General features: G+C 38.5%; 1 protein-coding gene across 6 annotated transcripts in view; it reads left to right on the top strand.

Moving 5' to 3' along the window:
* LOC112654455 (melanoma-associated antigen B18-like) overlaps window positions 1–21,968 on the top strand; it is a 301,121-nt gene that overhangs the window by 112,069 nt on the left and 167,084 nt on the right. For 2 of the 6 annotated variants that reach the window (XM_049107371.1, XM_049107370.1), the window contains exons 1-2: window positions 19,143–19,295; window positions 19,599–19,768. The exons of 2 other annotated variants lie outside the window; for them this stretch is intronic. The gene's annotated coding sequence lies outside the window, so the exon portion shown is untranslated. Of the gene's footprint in view, window positions 1–19,138; window positions 19,296–19,598; window positions 19,769–21,968 lie in introns of those variants that run through there. 2 more of the 6 variants (XM_025439006.3, XM_025438998.3) reach the window with 1 other exon arrangement.

The following is a 21,968-nucleotide window of genomic DNA, read 5'->3' on the forward strand; positions in this document are numbered from 1 at the left end:
GTCTTCTTGGCATTTCTCCTGAGTGACTGGGTTTGGGCATCATTGCCAAATTCTTCCAACTATTTTCAATAATTGTAATTGTATAACACATTTAGACTTTAAATCACATGATCTGCACATGTCTTTAGTTTTTTTTTTTTTCATGTCTTTAGTTTTGAGTATTTTTTGCTTTGTTTCATCTGGTTATTTGGATCTAGGAGAGGGCATATTTATATTGCTGCAGGGATTAAGCAGTACAGAATTGGCTACTGAGATCGTTGTTACGCATGAGTAGAGCAGATTACTGTTGGTGGTGTATGACTTTTTATACACCTCAAGTAACCTCCCATTCAGCCCAGTGTTGCTTATCAAATATAATCCCTTTAATATTAATCATAATGGCATTTGCAGTGATTGACATATGTATTTACTTATTTGATTAGTGCTATGTGATTTACATATATTAACTCAGCTCACCCTCAGGTTACCCAGTGAATAGATGAGGTTTTTATCCCCATTTTACATATTTGGAGACTGTGACAAGAAGAGAATCTGCAGTAACAGTAATATTAATAAGAGAATACCGATAGCTACCATTTACTGAAATTTTATCTAAGAATTCCCTATTCAGGGACACCTGGGTGACTCAGCGGTTAAGCGCCTGCCTTAGGCTAGGGGAGTGATCCTGGGGTGCTGGGATTGAGTCCCACATCGGGCTCCCTGCATGGAGCCTGCTTCTCCTTCTACCTATGTCTCTGCCTGTGTGTGTGTGTGTGTGTGTGTGTCTCATGAATAAATAAATAAAAATCTTTAAAAAAAAGTAAGAATTCCCTATTCAATATCACCTTTAATGCTCCCAATATTGCTATAAAGCAGACCTTATTTCCTTTTCTCTTCCAGAAAATAAGTTCAGAAAAGTAAATAAATTATCTCTAGGTCTCACAGCTATTAGTTAGTAGAATAAATGGAATTAAAACGCAGGTTTTTCTGACTCTAAGGCAGATGCTCTTTCAATTATAAGGCATTATATCTCAAGAAATAATACCAGGAAGGGCAATAACACATTAACATAGTTTACAGCTTGCATAACCAAAATTGATTGTTTTGGGGGGAGTTAGATTTCATAGCAGTGTGGTGGGATATCTCACAAAGTCCTGAATACTCTGAATTTTGTGGCCATCAAAAAAAGTATATGGTCTTTTTTTTTCACTGATGTGTAGTTCAACTCTGGTTTACTTTATGCATATTTAGATAGGAATTGGTTTTTAAAATGAAGCACATTGTTCAAGTTTTTGATTTATTCTCCTGCTTGTCTTTTTAGATTTCTCATTTATTTTTCTTGACATGAAATGAATGTCTTTTACCTACTTCAAAATCAGTTTATATTTTCAATTTAATGCTACTAACTGCCACTTGTTGTAGCATTGGACCAGGAGTCAAGAGGTCTATGTTCTGTTCATTGATCACTATTGACTTATTGGTACATGATGCCAAATCCTCCAAATGACAAGTAAATGATAGTTTTTAAATTGTGCGTATATTTTATCCACACTGTAACATTTATCTAATTATTTAAGAAATGCTAAAAAATTGACAGGTTTTCATTTTTATCTGGTTGACAATATATAAGGTGTCATTTGAGATAGTGAGAGACTAATTTCCATCTCTTTAATCTGCATTGAACAGGTATGACATTCACACACAGAATACTTTTAACAGCTTTGGCTCTAAGGTTCCATAGAAGTAGAAAAATAGTGAATGGTTTACTGTATTAATTCTAAACAGATATGTATATATATATATATATATATATATATATATATATAGTAGTTAGTAGTTAGTTAAGTAAAAATGTCTGTTCTGAAGATGGCCTAATAATTTGTGGTATAAACAATAAAGGAAAAAATACTATTGCCTGGAGTTTTAACTTTCATTCTATATTGGTGTGAATTCATTTCAGTTGTTAAAATATCCAGTATTTGGTACTCAACATTTTGCTAGAAGAGAGTGGCAAAAAAATGAATGAGAAATTTCTAACTTATCAATGAGATGTACTTATTTATTTTTTTTAGTGAGATGTACTTATTAGTTTCACCTCCAAATTAGTTTTTTTTTTTAAACTGCTTGATCTTCCTTCTGTTGTAGCTATGCCCTAACCCACAAAGTGCTCCAAGTTCTGATTTTATCTGCTTCCCTTAGAAAAGTGTGACAAAATAGCTCTTTTTGAAGGAAGAGTGGCCTTGGCATTTTGTTTACTAATTGATTCATAAATGATCAGTAATCAATTTCTTCCCTCTCTCACTCAGTTAAAATAAATCCAGATAAATTATATATGTAGATATTAATGTTTGTATTAAGAACATGATGGCAAATTTCATTTAAAATTATAAAATAGAGACTTGTCACATTTATCATTTGTGATCTCAAATTTTTGTATCGAGTTGTTTAGGAAAGAAGTGCCTCTCAGTATTCAAAATAAAAATGCTACCAGTGTCTTAAGTAGCTGCTTTTAGGTGAACATATATCTTGTTAAGGACAAAACAAATAAACAACAAAAACCCAGGTAAAAAACTTAAAAAGGAAATGTGGCTGCAGAGAAAGAGTAAGGTGAACATTATTTGACTAAGGGACAGTGATTAGTTGCATTTCTTTATAAGTATACCCAAATAAGCTTCCAACAGAATGGGTGACAAAAGAAGCCTAGACAAGTGATTTTGCCAAGCTGATAGTGTAACCAAAGCATAGGGAGTTCCCTCCTTGGTGAGTCAGAAAGTACAACCTGTTGAGTTGTCAGACAAAGAAACTTTTATTTGCATCAAATAAGGAGATCACAGGGAAAGGCTTCCAAAGCCCATGACTTCCTGAGAGAGGGTGAATGGATTCCTTTTGTTCAGGGTTAGGATGAAAATTTAGATAGGGAAGCCATGTCATCATACGTAGAGGTGAGCGTAATGCTGCCCATGCGCCTTAAGGAAACATGCCTATACATACATCATATGTTATGTAAATAATGCTGAAGCTCCTCCTTGGGTGGAGATTACAGTATTATTATGAGGTAAAGGTCATTCCAGAAGTCGCAATGTTGCAGGGTTGCAGGGTTCTTGTCTTGCGGAGTCGAGGAATGAATTTCACGGACACGAAACGGTGAAGTGATAGTTGATTAAGTGAAGATCAGAACAGAAAGAAGGCTCTCTAGAGTAAGAGAGGTCCCGAATGAGTTGCCATGGAGGATTTTATGTTTGGTCTTTAATAGAAAACTGACCAGGGAACTTACATCTTTTTAATGTCACCACTGATAGCACCATAATCACTTCTCCTTTGGATATCTTGTTTCTGATGTTTAAGACAAGCAAGGTGGTCTGGTGATGTTTCCTTATCTCTGGTTTTGTTATGCTTCAGCATTTCTGGGATTTTTGGTGAGCTTAGTTAAGTAACCCCCTACCCATCTCTCCCTACCTAGCCCTGCCTGTCCCTCATTCAATGAGACCCTTCAGATGTATATGGGTGGGTTATATGCTTGGAGGATGATTGCCAACACGTATCTATTGGGGTAGAGATAAAGGAAGTTGCCAAGTAGACTTACAGGATCCTGGAGATTAGGCTAAGATTGCCTTTTCCCCCTAGCATCTAGGCAGCTGAGTTCCTAGAGCAGTGTATGTCACTCTGCTTGTTTCAAGGGCTGGTCAGTGGGCTGTAGGGAGTAAGGAAATTTAATTTTTCTTTTGCCTTTGTTTCCCACATCAACTCCACAGTCCATCTGCATAGGCAAGAGTTGGGTTTAGCACAACCGGTCTGGGTGATCCTGGCCAGTGCAGGTCTTATCAGGGCAGTTGCCATCACCTGAGCGGTGATTTAGGGTTTCATTTACCTGAGTCAAGAGGAAAGCTGAAGGAGGTGTTTAAGGGTAAATGTAACATAAAGGTTAGTGAGTACAAGCAGGTGGGCAGTAAAGGCCAGGTCTTGGGGTCTTGCTGGTGACAGGACAGTTCAAATGAAGTCTGGACATTATGCCATGCTAAACAAAGGATTTGCCTATTTCAGAAGGGAAGTTTACTTCCCAAAAGAAAATAAATAGACTTGATTTTCATTAAATACTGTCAAATTGTGGTCAAAAAGCAACCTCCGTGCTTTGGAACCAAAATATAACACAAACAGCATTTGAGATAAGGAGGAACAGTAACTTTATTGCTTTGCTGAACAAAAGAAGCTACAGCAGGCTATGGCCTTCAAAAATTGCAAGGCTGCTTTTAGACAGTTTCAGGATTACTCTCCCAAAAGCCTTTACCACTTAAACCTAACAGGTGCCTGTTTCTCCTCATTCTTGGAAAACCTTGATATTCTGAGCTTCTAACGTTTTTTAATCTGATGATTGTGGAGTACACCCCCCTACCACCAACTTGAGTATTTTAGTTATTAGAAGTAGTTACCGAATAAACTGAAGGTTAATTTCTCTTTCTTTCTTTCTTTCTTTCTTTCTTTCTTTCTTTCTTTCTTTCTTTCTTTCTTTCTTTCTTTCTCTTTCTTTCTTTCTTTTCTTTCTTTCTTTTCTTTTCTTTCTTTCTTTCTTTCTTTCTTTCTTTCTTTCTTTCTTCTTTCTTTCTTTCTTCTTTCTTTCTTTTTTTTTTAAGATTTTATTTATTTATTCATGAAAGACACAGAGGAGAGAGAGAAAGTCAGAGACCTAGGCAGAGGGAGAAGCAGGCTCCATGCAGGGAACCCTACGTGGGACTCATCCCGGGTCTCCAGGATCACGCCTTGGGCCAAAGGCAGGTGCTAAACTGCTGAGCCACCTAGGGATCCCCAGAAAAGGGCTTTGATATGCTAAAGATGACTTTCAGGATACAGAAGGCCTTTTTATTGTTAAGCTAATGTCATTTCCCTCTAGCAAAGCATTAATATTAAGACAGTTGGGAGTTTCCTGGAGGAACATTATACTCCATTGGCCTCAAGTACTTGCCAATGGGCTTCAGGTTATAAGGACATTTAATTTTACCTGCATTTCCTTCTACCTTTGTTTTCCACATGCTCTGTGGAGGAAGGGCGACGTCAGGGCTCCAGGAAATTGAGTCTGTGGGTCTCTGGAAGTTAGGTTATTGATACCAATGCTTTTTCTAGTAAATTACTAAGACACTCGTAAACTGAGGGGAGACTCATGTCACGTAGGACTGTGTTCTTTTTAGTTTTAGGGCAACCGGGAGTGCGTGAGGAATGGTCACACCTATTCCACCTGGGGGTGTGTGTGGGGGGGTCAGCTTGTGCTCTATACTCGGCTTGCCTTCTGCTTCCTTATCATTTCCTCCCTGAACAATTTCAACCCTTCAATCCCTAAGGTTGTTGAAGGCAGAAGGTCTCATTTTTTGTAACTTCTTCCTGCTGACTTGGGGCATAGAGATGTCTCTACCTGTGGGTCACTATTGGTCAGTCAGGGAACATACAGGGGAGTCACAAAAGGCAGACGCAGCTGAATCCTACATGGACAACATACACGAACCTCCTTGAGTAGATAGGATCATCTGTCAGCCGGAAGTTGTGGCAGTGAAGGAGTCTTGGCACCAGGCAGGGAGACCCCGGATATGACAACATAATGAGGTCAATAGTATTATGAGAAAGAGAAGCCTGAATAAAAGACCTTTGATAGTTGACCATAATTTTCCTCCAGTCCAGGACGTTAAAGCAATCACTAAAGGAAAGAGGTATCGTTTAAAGCACCAATTTGAGTATTCATGTCAGTTAGAAACCCAGGAATATTTTGTGGTAATCTGGAATTTATCCACAATATTCTATTTTTGTGATAGCACAAGTTCCACCTTGTGCAGCGGTTAAAACATCAATGGCATTCTATTTTATAAAACTGCTTTCCATATTTGTGTTCCTTCAGTATTTAATAGAAAAATGCTATTTTGAGTGTCATTTAGGGCTTTGACCATGTACTTATTAAAAGTTTCCATGTGCCAAACAGCACCTCCAGTCCTGAAGAGGGAACATAGATGAATGCTAGGTGATCATACCAATGAGACACAGAACATGTCCACTGATGTAGGAAAGAACATTAGGATTCGAAGCCGATGGCTAAGAAAGAATTCTTGAGATGTCTTCGGTGCAAAAAGATGGTTTTACTAAAGCACGAGGACAGAACCTGTGGGCAGAAAGAGCTGCACTGGGGTCATGAGGAGTGGCCCATTATCTACTTTCAAATTGGGAGGAGGCTAGGGAGAACCTACATCTCTAAGGAATTTTGGAAACAGGGTTTCCAGGACCTTGAGGGAACTAGCTGTTGTTGAGAAAGGGTCATTTATTACAGTCTAATGAAGCCTGGGTCATGAGACCCTTCAGATGTATATCGGTGGGCCATATGCTTGGAGGATGATTGCCAACCATATCTTGGGAGGGTTTAGAGATAAGAGAAGTTTCTAAAGGAATTTTTACATGTTAAAGTAGACTTACAGGATCCTGGGTGGGAGGCTTATAGGGATAGGATTGCCTTTTTCCCTTAGCAAAGTGTCAACATTGAGGTAATTATGCCCCTAGAGGAATGTCACTCTGCCTGTTTCAGTGACTTGTCAGTGGGCTGTGAGTAGTAAGGAAATGTAATAAATTTTCTTTTGCCTTTGTTTCCCATGCTTCAACCACTTTTTTAAAATTTGGAAGGTTGGCTGGGTTGGTAATAGTTTTAATAATGTGTCTGAGCATCCAGGCAGAACCTAGAGTACGGTGGCCTATCCAGCCTAGCGGGAGACATGGTATGAAGGCTGAGAAATTGGGTCCATTGGGTTTAACATTATACTTTGTCAGCCATCTCAGACCAGGAACTGAACCTCACCCTGGATACAGGAAGAAACCACTCCCCCACTCTAGTCAAGCCACTGGCTCATATAGGAATGCGGGACCCCCCAACCACCAAAAAATGTAAACCCCGCCCTTTGCCCGCCAAACCCGTGTGCCAATTCTGACCAGAATAACAGGCTAGTTCAAACAGACTCTATAGGATGAATTGTAATTCAGTTGGCCAGCTGCATGTGGACTGACATGACCATGTAACTTTCTGTATGTGTTACAATCCCCATTGGCCACTGGCCCCTATAAAACTGCTGCGCCTCTTAACCTCAGGGTCCAAGCCCCTGCTCTGTTGTGTCGGGTATACTTGGACCCAAGCTTGAGCTTGTAAATAAACCCTCAGTGCGTTTGCATTGGTGTCAGCTCCTTGGTGGTTTCTCGGATATGCAATCTTGGGCACAACAATGGCCCCAAGTTAGAGCCACATAGCTGTTGGGTCCCATTAGAAGTCAGCCATCTAATTCTGGGCCTCTTTGAACTGCACTTAGAATATTAAGGGCTATTCGGTTTTGGAGGGTCACATTTTGAATTGGTAGATGACTGCATGGCAAGCTTAGTTAAAGGTGGTTATTTTTTGCTTGGCTAAAGTCTCTACTTACAATTTTACATTGGGGTACCAGGGTGGCTCAGTGGTTGAGCATCTGCCTTTGGCTCGGGTTGTGAACCTGGGGTCCTGGGATCGACTCTCACATCAGGCTCCCTGCAGGGTCCTTCTTCTTCCGCCTGTGTCTCTGTTTCTCACTTTATATATCTCTCATGAATAAATAAATAAAATCTTTAAAAAAAAGAACTTTAATAGAGGTAGTTCTTACGACAACTATGACTAAAGAATAAAACCATCAAGAAGACATTTTTGTTTGAAGTCTAGCCTTAATAGGGAACAGAGGGCTAGCTGAGGGCAAAGGACAAGCTGATACCCCACAAACGACCTCCTCGCCAAGGTGGGATATGTGTGACATTCCTCAGGAAGTTCTCAACTGTCTTAATGCTTTGCTAGAGGGAAAAACAACCTTTAACTTGACAAAGTCAAGGCCTTTAATATCTTGTAGGTCCTCTTTAGCAGATGAAAGTTCTTTTGAAATCTCCCTTTTCCTTACCTCCCCCCACTGTCAGGTACATAATCGGCCACCCCTTACAACCCCCAAGGCCGGGACAGCCGCTCTTTCTGCCCACGGGTCCTGTCCCCATGCTTTAATGAAACCGCCATTTTGCACCAAGGATGTCTCAGGAATTCTTTCTTGGTTATCAGCTCCGGACCTCACCCCACCAAACCTTACCTATATTCCAAAACTACATCAGCCTTAACAGTACTGTAATAATGAAGCATCACTGGCAAGTGGGAGAAGGCTTGTCTCCAGGAATAAGGGGAACCCCAGTGCAGCAGCTCCTTCTGCCCAGGGGTCCTGTCCCCTGCTTTAATAAAATCACCTTTATGCACCAAAAACAGTCTCAAGAATTCTTTCTTGGCCGTCGGCTCTGGACCTCACCAACATTCCAAAATTATATCAGGCAGGATCTCCTCTTTTTTTTAATTTTTAATTTAAATTTTAGGTAGTGAACATAGGGTGCAATATTGGTTTCTGGAGTAGAATTCAGTGATTCATCACTTACATACAATACCCAGTGCTCATCCCAACTGCCCTCCTGAGTCCCCATCCCCCCTTGAGCCCATCCTCCACCCACGTGCCTCCATCAACCCACAGTTCTCTACAGTTAAGAGTCTCTTAGGGTTTGTTTCCCTCTCTCCCTTTTTTCTTTCCCCCTTCCCATGTTCATCTGTTTTCTTTCTTAAATTCCACATGAATGAGCATCTCCTTTATTAATAGGCATTTTTATTGATAACAGTGATGAGCATTTTTTCATATACCAACTTTTCATATTCCCATTTTCCTGTTGATATCTAGGCATTGATTATTCTGCATTTTAATAACTCAATGTCCTGAACTCTATAAATAACTTCATACTGATATATATTGATGTGATTTGGAGTGGGATTTGGAAATGAAAGGTCAAGAAAGAATTCTTGAGATATTTTCAGTGTAAAAAAAAAGTAATTTTATTAAAGCAGGGGGACAGGACCCAGAAGCAGAAAGAGCTGCCCTGGACCTGACTAGCAATTGATTATATACTCTGGAGTTGGGGAAGATAAAGATGAGGGAAGTTTCCAAAATAATTTTCATATGTTAAAGAAGATTAACAGGATCCTGGGGGCCTATTGTCAAGCTAAGGTGGTTTTTCTCCCTCTAGCAATTCATTAACATTGGGAGTTCCTGGAGGAAGGTCACACTCTGCCTATCCCAAGTGTTTGTCAATGGGCTGCAAGTTCTGAGATTTAATTTGATCTACATTTCTTTTGCCTTTCTTCTCCACATCACAAATGATGTTGTCGGGGAAGAAGAGCTTCCTCTGCCCTGTGGTCCTTCTAGTTGGACTTAGAATCAAATTGACATGAGACAGATTAACAGGAGAAAATCAAATTTAGTTTTTTAACTATAGGGAATCCACACAGACACTGAAATTCTAAAGACAGTGAGGCACCTGCAAGCTTACTTAAACTCAGGAGGGGAGGGGGGCCTGAGGACACAAAGGGGAAAAGGCCATTAGCAGGAAGGAAAGGAAAGGTGTGGAGAAATAAGACTGTTCTCTCATGCAGATGAGTTCCTTCAGTAAAGGGGGGTCTCTGTTAATAACTTTCTTCCTGGGGCTGATTGTCCTTTCCAGTGTAAATTTAGGCAGTTGGGTGGGAGGCAGAGCACCTTTCCTGCATCTGCTGGGATTTTATTACTGTTAACTCAAAATAATCTTTATGCCAAAGTGGCACATTTTGGGGTGTGTCTAATCCTGTACCCCTTCAGTGTTCTTCTTAGAAAATAAATATTTAGTTTTTAAATAATTACATCGATGTTAACCTAATCATGCAAGCTGTATTTTCATCTTACTTAAATCTTACTGCAGGGGCACCTGGGTGGCTCAGTAGGTTAAGTATCTGTCTTTGGCTTAGGTCAAGATCCCAGGGTCATGGGATCAAGCCCCACATCGGGCTCCCTGCTCTGCGGGGAATCTGTTTAATCCCTCACTCTGCCCCTCTCATACTCGCTAGTGCTCTCTCTCTCTCTCTCAAATAAAATCTTTAAAAAACAATTTTAAAAAGTAGGAAAAAAAGCCCAATTAAAAAAAAAAAAAAGGAAATCTTAATGCATTCCCCCAAACAAAAAGGTATTCTCTTACAGTTCCTTCTGTTCATTTCAGAAGTTTAACTTTTACATTTAGATCTCATATCCATCTAGAGTTGTTTGTGTATCCATTTGATTTTCAGCATTTTCTGGATCTATATTGGTAGGCATTTTTGGACCTTTTTTTTTTTAAAGATTTTATTTATTTATTTATTTATTTATTTACTTATTTATGAGAGACAGAGAGAGGCAGAGACATAGGCAGAGGGAGAAGCAGGCTCAGGTCTCTATCCTGGGACCCGAGGATCATGCCTGGAGCCTAAGGCAGATGTCCAACCACGGAGCCACCCAGGTGTCCCCTGGACCTTTTAAATATTTCAATCATAGTGCTCTGTGTTTAGAAGTACTAGTAATTTGGAAATGTTGGGGTTCAGAGCAAACACTCAAGAACAAATTCTTGAGAGATCTTTAGTGCAATATGATAGTTTTACTAAAGCATGAGGACAGGACATGTGCGCAGAAAGAGCTGCACCAGGGTCAGGAGGAGTGGCCCATTATATACTTTCAAGTTGGGAGGAGGGCTAGGGAGAGTGAAAGACTCTAAGGAATTTGGAAGCAAGATTTCCAGGATCTTGAGACGGCTGGCTATTGTTGGGAAAGGGTAATTTATTACCGTCTAATAAAAGCTTAGTCATGAGAAGGGTCTCATGATGTATATCAGTGGGCCATATGCTTATGGGTAATTGTTCACATATGTCTTGGGGTTTATTTTTTTTATTTATTTATTTATTTTTTGTCTTGGGGTTTAGAGATAAAGGAAGTTTCTAAAGGAATTTTTACATGTTAAAGTAGACTTACAGGATCCAGGAGGTTGGGATAATGTTAAGCTAAGATTTCCTTTTGCACTTAGCAAGTATTAACCTTGAGGCGGTTGAGTTCCTAGTGGAAGGTCATTCTGCCTGTTTCAAGCACTAGTCAGTGGGTTGGAAGTTGTAAGGAAATTTTTTTTTTCACCTGTGTTCCCCACATCACTAGGAAAACATATTTACTTTTAGTTCAAATACTGTTGTATTTGGATTGTTTTGTCATTACTTAATTTTTTTTTCTGTATTGCTTTTCTCTTTTTCCTTTAATTGCAGTTTTACAAAATTATTCACATGCCCTTTCTTAGTTTAGTTTCTCTGATTCATTACCATTGTTTCTGTAGCGTATTCTGAGTTGAACTTGGGGACTGCAGATGTAAGTTAGTTTGCTATGTAGTCCGGAAAAAGATGTACTTGCACCCTTTCAGGTCCCCCTTTAGACCAGAAGTGCTCCTTCCCTCTTCCCTCGTTGGCTATGAATGTTGGCTGTTGACAGTTTACAACTGAGTTTTCCTCCATCCCTGGGATTTGTCAGAGGCCAAAGGGAACTGTGTCTTTAAGATCGTGTCCCAATCTAGGTCAGCCTAAAGGCATAGTTTAAAAATTAATTTACAGGGATGTCTGAGTGGCTCAGCTGTTGAGTGCCTGCCTTTGGCCCAGGGCGTGATCCTGGGGACCCGGGATCGAGTCCCACATCGGGCTCCCAGCGTGGAGCCTGCTTCTCTCTCTGCCTCTCTCTGTCTCTTGTGAATAAATACATAAAATCTTTTTAAAAAATTAATTTACATATACTTTATATATTAAGGTTATTAAAACTTAATTTTCTCTATTTGTTGTGAACATTTACCAAGCAGGGGTCTTCTACTTGTAAGATATTTTGGGCAAATTTAAAATATTTAATATGTTGTAAAATATCTGATACATTCAAGAAAATATGTACCTGTATGTACCTGTGTGTTTGTAAGTTTTGATCATAATAATATAATGAATATTCATGAGCTTGAGACCCAAATCCAAAATGAGAACTTGTTGGGGAAATAGAACTAAAAAGCAAATCTTTTGCCATCCCAGAAAACCTCTCCAGCAGGGGAGAAGAGGGAAGAAAGCAGTTTTCATACTGAATAAGCATTAAACCAGAACGTGATGTGCGTCACAAGCCATCCACTAAAGAAATTGCCAAGACAGAAAAAAAATCTCACCCTTTTATATAACCAAGTAGATACAACCCACAACCCATTACATCCATGTTCTCAAGTGAAAGATTAACTAGTCCTTAGGTAAGAGGGCTTGAAGCAACATCTGTCACACATAGTTCATCCTAAATTCACTTGTAGCTGGGAGTGACCACATGTGTTAGCTAATTGGTTTTATCTAAAGGACAAAACCTTTATTTGTTCTTTGGATATCTTTATTATAGGTAGTTCTGGAGCAAGGTTCCTGCTGAAGTTAGGCTTCTGGTCTCTCACAGAAAATGGGAGATAAGGATACTATTTTCTTTGATGATTACATTTCAAGCATGACTTCCAGGTCTCAGAAGAAAGATATTCCTGAATTGTAAAGCTGTAAAGAAGCTTATTTAGATTTTTATAAGATTTATGTACATCTCAAAGAAATAGGGAAAGAATTTACAATGAAAACTTTCTTAAAGAAAGTGCTCTAAAAGGTGGCAGGGGAAATTAAATTTTTTAAAATTTATTGATTAGTGTGTACCCTTACAAACATATATAATGTGATACCTACCAGCAATATATAATTGCATTTTTCATATCCTTTCCAATAACTGATGTAGCCAGACTTCTTAATTTCTACAAACACTACAGGTAGCAAATGGTATTTTTTTTTTCTTTTAAGTGAACCCTATACCCAACGTGAGGCTCAAATTTACAACACCAAAATCAAGAGTCACATCCTCTACGGACTGAGCCAGCCAGGCATCCCTAGCAAATAGTATCTTGTGTTGTTATTAGATACTTCTTGTGGTGTCTAAATCAGGTGTCTCTCGATTGGATGGGTGCCCCAAATGTGGGGCAACAATTGAGTAGAAGCCAGTGGCCTGGGCAGTGAAAGAATTCACCTGAAGCAGAGTAGAGGAGATAGAATACACTGCAAGGGAGTGGCGGGCAGGACAGCAGAGGAGAGTCTGCTGCAGTGTGTGGGGGTTGTTTTTAAAGTGGGAAGATGAGGAGGTATGGTAACATATGTAATCTTCCCTTTTTTGGCAACTGTCTATGCTTGGTTGTCAGTAGTTCATTGGTTGGTTAGGATATTTAGACGTGGGTCACCTGATGGGCCTGTCTGTGTTCAGCCAGGTGGTCACTGAGGCCCTTTCTGCATTCCACGTGGCTCAAGGCTGTTTGCCTAAAAAGTGTTCTCTATGCTAATTTTTTTGTATTTCTTTAAAAAAGTTTTATTTTACTGGTAATATACTTATTGTATATTATGGAGATATTAGATTAAAATGCAGAAAAAGAAAAAAAAGCTCATTTATCATACAATGTGGGAAGCACTAGAGTTTTTCCTTGGCTATCGCTTCTACATTCTTAAAAGCCACTTGAGATTTTTTCAATCTCACCATCTGTTTTTCCCATTGCTGCATAACCAGTTAGTGTAAAGCATTTTCAGGCAGGGACAAAGTAATAGCTGAGCCTGGGGATTCCAGGGTGATGCCAAGATGTGGCATGCTCTGGAATTCTGCTCTATGGCCATGCACATGCCCCATGGGATGTACTTTGATTAGGGAATATGGGAAATGAGAGTACATTTGTTGACTTTTCATCCCTCTCCACCAAGATGGATTGACCTGAGATGTAATTAAACACCTCAGAAGATAATCCAATAGGACAGAAAAGTCAGTCACTCTTTGCTGTAACCAGGTCATCTATGCCCTCTCATCTCCTTCCTTCCCCCTTCCATTCTGATTGTCCTTCACTCCTGCTCCTTGGCATTGCATTCTCTTCTAGAGTAGTAGCTGGGGAATTCCCATTAAGATAGGATCTTAAGGGACGCCTGGGTGGCTCAGTGGTTGAGCATCTGCCTTAGGCTCAGGTTGTGATCCCAGGGTTCAGGGATCTGGTCCCCATTGGGCTTCCTGCACGGAGCTTGCTTCTCCCTCTGCCTATGTCTCTGCCTCTCTCTCTCTGTCTCTCATGAATAAATATATAAATAAAATATTTAAAAAAGGATATGATTTAATTTTCATTTTGCTGATCACATAGTATGTATTGGCCATAATTATGAAATGCTCATTCATGCGTTTCATTTGTTTTTATTGAGAGGAGGTGGAATGTTCTAAAGACTAATGGTTAGTGAGTTTAAGTGTTAAGGTTTTTCTTCTTTCTGTTCATGGCTTATATTTTCTTTTTACTTTAGTCGTTTATTTTCTTTGACAGAAATTCTTATTTTCGATTTGGTTAAATCGAGCAAACTTGTTCATCTAAGTAATTATTTCCTATTCCCAGGTCAGAAATGCATAATTCTGTAGTTTCTTCTAAACACTTTCAAGGTTGCTTTTTTTCCCCATATTTATATCTCAATACGTATTTTGCTAGATTTTTTCCCCTATGACTCTCATAGTAATTGTAAAAAATGTGTTCTTTAAATTATACTTTCATCGATTTCTGGATAATGTTGATCTTATAAGAAGCCAACTTGTTAAATTTTGTTATTTATGATATTCGTAGTACTTCTGGGTTTTCTCAGTTAACAATAAATCACCTCTGCTTGATGGCATTTTTTTTACATTCCAGTACACACACACACACACACACACACACACACACACACACACACAGATTTCTTTTGCTACTGCACTGGCCAGGATCACCAGTACAATGATTGGAATCAGTATTTAACTGGATTTCTTACTTGTTTTTGAATTTTAAGAAGATGTTTCTATTATTTTTTATTATAAGGGATGTTTGCTTGTTTTGGTTGATTCTATTTGTTGTGTTCAGGAAGTTCACTTAAATTCCTTGTTTACTGAGTTTCTATAATCAAAGGGTATTGAATTTTGTCTCATTTTTCTACATCATGAGGTTGAATTACTCCTTTTCTCCTTTCACCTACTATTGTCAAGTATAGTCTTTACATACATTCTAATGTTAAGCTACCATTGTGATCTTGCAACACGCTCATTTTGGTTATTATGTATTATAATTAATTTATTCTTTATACATCCCTGTGTTTGCTACTTTGAAGGAAATCTTTTTTCTATTTATGACTTATAGATTATTGAAATTAAACTGGGACTCTATTGATTATTTAAGCTTTTTTGTAAGCACATTTTCTTGATTAGTTTGCATTTCTAGGTGTGAAAGTATCGTTGGCAAGTGATTTAATGATTTACTGTTTCTTTCTAGCATCATATAATGTTTTTACTTTGTATCTTATGTCTACTAGAACCTAAACCAGTTTTCCATAGTGACCTGGAAGTGTTGCATTTGTTTTTACTATTTTTGATATGATTTCTAAAATAATATACTTGAATATATTTCTCTAATTATCCATGTCAAAGTTGAATGATTTCTTTGGGATTGGGTCTATGTAAAACAAACATTGCAACATTCTTTTACATCCATTTCTTGTTCTACCCACTTTTTGCTATATATTATATAATGAGTGATTTGAAACTATATTGTTAACATCATCAAAATTAGTTCTGAAATTTGCATTGCATCTGGCTATTATATTTGCTTAACAACTTGATGTGAGGGCAGCCTGGGTGGCTCAGCGGTTCAGTGTCTGCCTTCGGCTCAGGGTGTGATCCCAGAGTTCCAGGATTGAGTCCCACATTGGGCTCCCCACAGGGAGCCTGCTTCTCTGTCTGCCTGTTTCTCTGCCTATCTCTCTGTGTCTCTCATGAATAAATAAATAAAATCTTAAAAATAAAACCAAACAACTTGACATGATAACATAGGATGAACAGAGCATTATATAGGCGAAAGGAAATAGCAATGGGCTTAAGTGAATCCCACAACCAAAGTGCAAGAAAAAGCTGGGTACCTATAACACGACTTCTACTGAAGTAGAGCTGCTGACAAGAGAGATGATATCTTCTACATAAAACTGATAGTCGTGTTAAGGTAATTCAGTTGTAGCATTCCAAAACAACATTTCTGGAACTAAAAAAGAATAACACTGTAGTTTTCTTAATTTTAAGATTCAGTAGATAAGAGAATAGCCACCTTTGAGAAACTAACTATTGGTCTGAAAAATTAAGGGAAAAAAACATAATATAAAATATAATATACATGATTTCCAGAAAAATTAAAAGTACTTGAGGAACAATATTAAAAACCATTTTGTTGGTATGAAAAAAGATGCTTGCAGATTCAAAGGGCTCACTAACTTTTATGGAAAATGACATGTATTTAAAAGATTTTATTATTCATGAGAGACGCAGAGAGAGAGGCAGAGACATAGGCAGAGGGAGAAGCAGGTTCCCTGTGGGGAGCCTGATACAGGACTAGATCCCAGCAACCCAGGACCATTACCTGAGCCAAAGGCAGATGCTCAACCCCTGAGCTACCCAGGTGCCCCCCAAAATAACATGTATTTAGATATAATTCCTAAATATTGAATAAAATAAAATTCACAATGGGACATCTAGGTGGCTCAGTGGTTGAGCGTCTGCCTTTGGCTCAGGGCATGATCCCAGGGTCTGGGATCGAGTCCCACATCAGGAGCCTACTTCTCCTTCTGCCTATTCTCTGTGTCTCTCATGAATAAATAAATAAAATTTAATAAAAATAAAATTTACGAGTTGTTAGAGAGACAAGTTACTTAAAAGGAAAAAGTATTAGACTATCATTAAGATTTCTTTTACGCAATCTGGAAACTTCAGACAGGGAAAAATAGTATGCACAGAATGTGGAGGAAAAAAATGATCATAACACAGAAAAATTTACACCTAGCTGTGATGTAATTCACTTCTCAGGGTGAGCGATGGACATTTGTGGTTATACAAAAAATCATGGAATATATTACCCGTCCACCTTATCTCAGGAAACTACTAGAAAGATTTTTCTAACCAAGCAACAAATAAATCAGAACGGAGCCTTCAAAACAGGGAGTGAGAAATAGGAGAGGAAGTAGTTATGAATAAAAAAACATATCACCTAGCCATATTTGTATCTAATTGGATTGTAAGGTCAGGAATGAAGATTTGAAATATAAATATTAAGTAATGAGACCTAGTAGTAATGATTCCTGGAAAAGAGAGAAATGCTGCAAGGAAGAGACTAATCATAGTCAGGTATCAAAAGTCCTAAACTATCTCATGAAAACCTAGGAGTGAGTAGAATAGCAAAGGAATCAAGTCATACCATTCTAAGTAGGTTGTAAGAATATGGAGTGGTAAAGAAAGTACAAATGTTCAAATGTAGGGAGTAAAGTCAAGAAGCATAGTCAGCATTTTCTTTTGATAAATATGTATTTTTAAATAAGTTTTATTTAAATAATCTCTGTACCCCATGCGGGGCTCAAACTCACAACCTCAAGATCAAGAGTCACGTGCTCTACCAACAAGCAGCTAGGCATCCCTTCTTTTTGTATATTTTAAGATAATATGTGTTTGATTCTGAGTACAGAAGGGAGAAAACTAATATTAGTCGAAGGATGAAAAGAGCCAGTATAATGTCCAATTAACAACGGGAAAAATGGAATTTATAGTAATGTAGCCAATCCAACAAAAGATAGGAAAAGAATAAAGGAAAAAAAGAAAAGAATGTATTAACGTAAAGTGAGATGGAAGGAATAAAGCCCAGAACATAAATTGTTAAACTCCAGGTATGGGGGATAAACCCCCCAGTTAAAAGAGAAAGTTGACTTTGGACTAAGAAGAAAGTACTTAGGTGTATGTCATTCTGGACTTAATTTCCTCTTCTATGTATGTATCTGCCTCTAAAATATAAATTTTTAAAATCATTTTATATCTTTTTATTCTTAATTTTCATATTTCTGCAGCACATTCTTGAAGGATAAATTGTCTAGAATAACTTTTTTTTTTTTTTTTTTAGAATAACTTTATATCATTTGTTAACTTAGTCATCTGGCTATTTTTAGTATATTTATATATATATATATTTTTTTTACTTTCTTTTTTTTTAATTTATTTTTTATTGGTGTTCAATTTACCAACATACAGAATAACCCCAGTGCCCGTCACCCATTCACTCCCACCCCCGCCCTCCTCCCCTTCTACCACCCCTAGTTAAGAAGAATTGAGATATTTACTATTTAGATTTTTAAAGGAATTCAGTATTTCTATCAATTTACCTAATTTTTTAAAGATTTTATGCATGAGAGACATAGAGGCAGAGATAACAAGCAGAGGGAGAAGCAGGCTCCATGCAGGGAGCCTGATGTGGGACTCGATCCCAGGTCTCCAGGATCACGCCCTGGGCTGAAGGTGGAACTAAACCGCCAAACCACCCAGGCTGCCCCCTAAATTTTTTTAATCTTTCAAAAGAAATAAATATTTTATATCTTTCAATAGTTTTTTAATATGTGTTATACTTTTCTTGATAAATTTATTTTTTGAGGTATTATATTATGGATTCCTATTTATTTGTTTTTAAATTGCATTTCTTCTTTTTTATTATGGTAAAATATGTAAAACATAAAACTTATGATTTTACCCATTTTTAAGTGTACAACATGGTCTTAAGTACTATTTATTTATTTATTTATTTATTTTTTTAAAAAAGATTTTATTTATTTATTTATGAGAGACACAGAGAGAGAGGCAGAGACACAGGCAGAGGGAGAAGCAGGCTCCATGCAGGAAACCTGATGTGGGACTCGATCCCAGGTCTCCAGGATCACGCCCTGGGATGAAGGCTCAGCTAAACCGCTGAGCCACCCGGGCTGCCCAGGATTACTATTTAAAAGTTAATCTTTCCAGTTACGTTTTGGAATGATCTTTTTGTTCTATAGATCAAAAATATTGATTCTGTATTAATGACCAACAACCGTATTTCATTTGCTAACAAAAAGTTAGCATTTTCATTTGATCATCATAAATATTCTAAGTACATAATAGAAATACACAATATCTTTTTTCCACTATTTAGGTTGTTGGGAAAGGGAGCATGCTGTCTTTCCACTCCCTACTCAGCTTCACGAGGATGAGACTTGTGTCTGATACAGTTCCTTACCAAGAGATAGAGTACACACAGCCTGTGCTCAGCTTATCACCTTGTATGGGAATATTTTTCCTTGTTTCAGACTTGATGAGTACTCTTTTGTCTCTGCTGAAAGTGTGTGCGTCATATGGCACCTGACCAACCCCACTCTTATATATTGAGAGAAGGGGACAGGGTTCCTTCCACTGTGGCACCAGAGGTCTGTGCATAGGTGAAATACCCTGCATCCAGCCACTTGAAGAGATCTGCCGGCCATGGGGTCTGACACCTACCACTGAAGCTGATCTTACTCTCTTCTCTGTGTAAGTGTTGACAGCCAGTACTGGACCTCAGTGTTCTTCTTGGCAACTCTGATGCCTAGGTGCAGTGGGCAGAAGTATTTAGAGTACCCCCCTGGGATTGCATAGTGTTCTGCACCTTTGGGATTGCTAACTGGTACATGGTACCATGGCCAACATAGAGCTCTCCTGCATTTTTAGACTGGCTGCATTTGCAGTGGTGATGATAGTAAGCGTTGGCCTTTCCACCTAGGAGCAATTGAAAAACATCCAAAATTTCAACCAAGGTTATTGCCTTTGTTTCATTTGTCCTCATTTCTTTTATAGATATTCCAGTTATTTATAGATCATTGCTTTGGACTCTGTTGTGCCCAAGATTACGTATCCGAGAAACCACCAAGGAGCTGACACTGATGCAAACACATGAGGGTTTATTTACAGACTCAAGCTTGGGTCCAAGTGTACCCGACACAGCGGAGCAGGACTTGGACCCCGAGGTGGGTTCCAGCTTAGTTTTATGGGCTGGTCTAGCGGACCTCCAGAAGGGGTGGAGGAATTTCTCAAGTTCTGTTTACATTCTGATATGGGGCTCTCAAGGGCATTGAGCTCTGTTCTCATTCTGATATGGGACTTTCTGCCACTGGCTTGGCCTCTGTTCTCATTCTAATATGGGGCTTTCTAGGGCATTAAGCTGTAAGCTGTTTTTTTTTGTTTTTTTTTTTCCTGTAACTGAAGTAATGTAAAGTTCAGCTCTTATTCACGGGGGCCTGGGATGGCTATACTTGTGCTAACGCTGAACTTAAAGTGGAATGGCCTTAATTTTCTTGGCCTCCACAGACTCCAGTCTTCACATCAATCATCTTTTTTTTTTTTGCATCTTTGATTTTTTTTCTGACTTACTTTTTGGGGCAACATCTCTGCCTCATCAATCCTAATTTGCACTTTCTAATATGAGTTTTAATTTTGTTTTTTCCCTTTTTGGTTTTCTCATCAGCTTTCCTTATTTTTATTATTTCAGTTTTCTCTTAGAGTATCATCTCAATTTACTGTCTTTTTTTTTTTAAGATTTTATTTATTTATTCATGAGAGACACCGAGAGAGAGAGAGAAAGAGAGAGAGAGAGAGAGAGAGGCAGAGGGAGAAGCAGGCTCCATGCAGGGATCCCAATGTGGAACTCGATCCTGGAACTCCAGGATACACCCTTGGTTGAAGGCAGGCACTCAACTGCTGAGCCACCCAGGCATCCCTAAAACTCGATTCTTGATAAATGTATCATTTATTTTTTTCTCATGCTTTCAGTATAAGATGTGAGGGAGGAATAATTTTTCTCTACTGTTCTAGGTTCTTGGCTGAGATGCCTCCTATAATAAAAGATAGATTAACTGGAGAAAGAGAAATAGATGTTCAATAACATGTATACCTCCTATATACATGAGAGAGCCCAGGAAAACTGAGTAAGTCCCTGAAATGGCCCAAGGATCACCTTAAATAACATCTCTAGCTAAAGACATGTATGTATCTAGCTAAAGATATGTATGAGGGAGGGGGTGGTCAGTTACCAGAGGTTACCAGGAAAAGCATAGTAAACAAGGGTAAGGTTGTAATGCAGATTTAAAATCCTTGCCTTTTAGATAGAGAATGGGGAAGTGGCAGAGGAGTAGGAGGACCCTAGGCTTGCCTTGTCCCATAAATACAACTAGATAAGTATCAAATCATGCTAAATACCCCAGAAATCAATCTAAATCCTTGCCTTCTCCATTGATGAGAGTTTCTGGAGATTTATACTTCTCTTCCTATTACAGAGAAAGAGATAGCCTTATAAATGATTTCCTTTATAAATGTAAATTCCGGGATGCCTGGGTGGCTCAGTGGTTGGGCATCTGCCTTTACTCAGGTCCTGATCCTGGAGTCCTGGGATCAAGTCCCACATTGGGCTCCTCGTGGGGAGCCTGCTTCTCCCTCTGCCTGTGTCTCTGCCTCTCTCTGTGTGTCTCTCATGAATAAATTTTAAAAATCTTTAAAAAAATAAATGTAAATGCCTCTTACAAAAGGATGACTTCTCAATTTTCAGAGCTTTTCCATTGTCTGATGTTTCTTAAAAGCGATCAGCCTAAAATAACCTTTATGCCAAAGAGGCATATTTTGGGGTGTGCATTCTGCTTCCCTTCAAAGCCTACTTGAAATAGATATCAATAAAATAGAGGGGCACCTAGCTTTGTCAGTAGAACATACGATTCTTGATCTCAGGGTCATGAGTTTGGGCCCCATATTGGGCTTGGAGCCTACTTAATAAAATAAAGTAAAATATAATTAACACTGTATTCATTGGCAAACCAGTTATCAAAATACTCCATTTACCTAAACTTTGACTTCAGATTCATCATTAATTTCTATGAGTTTTATATTTAAAATATTTATTGAGTGTAGTCACTTCTTACAAAAACACTTCTAATGCTACCACTTTAGTCAAGCCATCATCAACTCCCACAGGAAGTATTGTCATAGTCCCCTACCTAATCTCCCTTGGTTCAGTCTGCCATAAATAGTTATTCTCCATATAGTAATAAGAATGATCTTTTTTTTTTATAGTGAAGATTTATTTTTAAATAATTATGAAACTTGGGACGCCTGGGTGGCTCAGTGGTTTAGCACCACCTTCGGCCCAGGGCGTGATCCTGGGGTCCCTCGATCAAGTCC

This window comes from Canis lupus, chromosome X, assembly GCF_003254725.2.
Source record: "Canis lupus dingo isolate Sandy chromosome X, ASM325472v2, whole genome shotgun sequence".
NCBI lineage: Eukaryota > Metazoa > Chordata > Mammalia > Carnivora > Canidae > Canis > Canis lupus.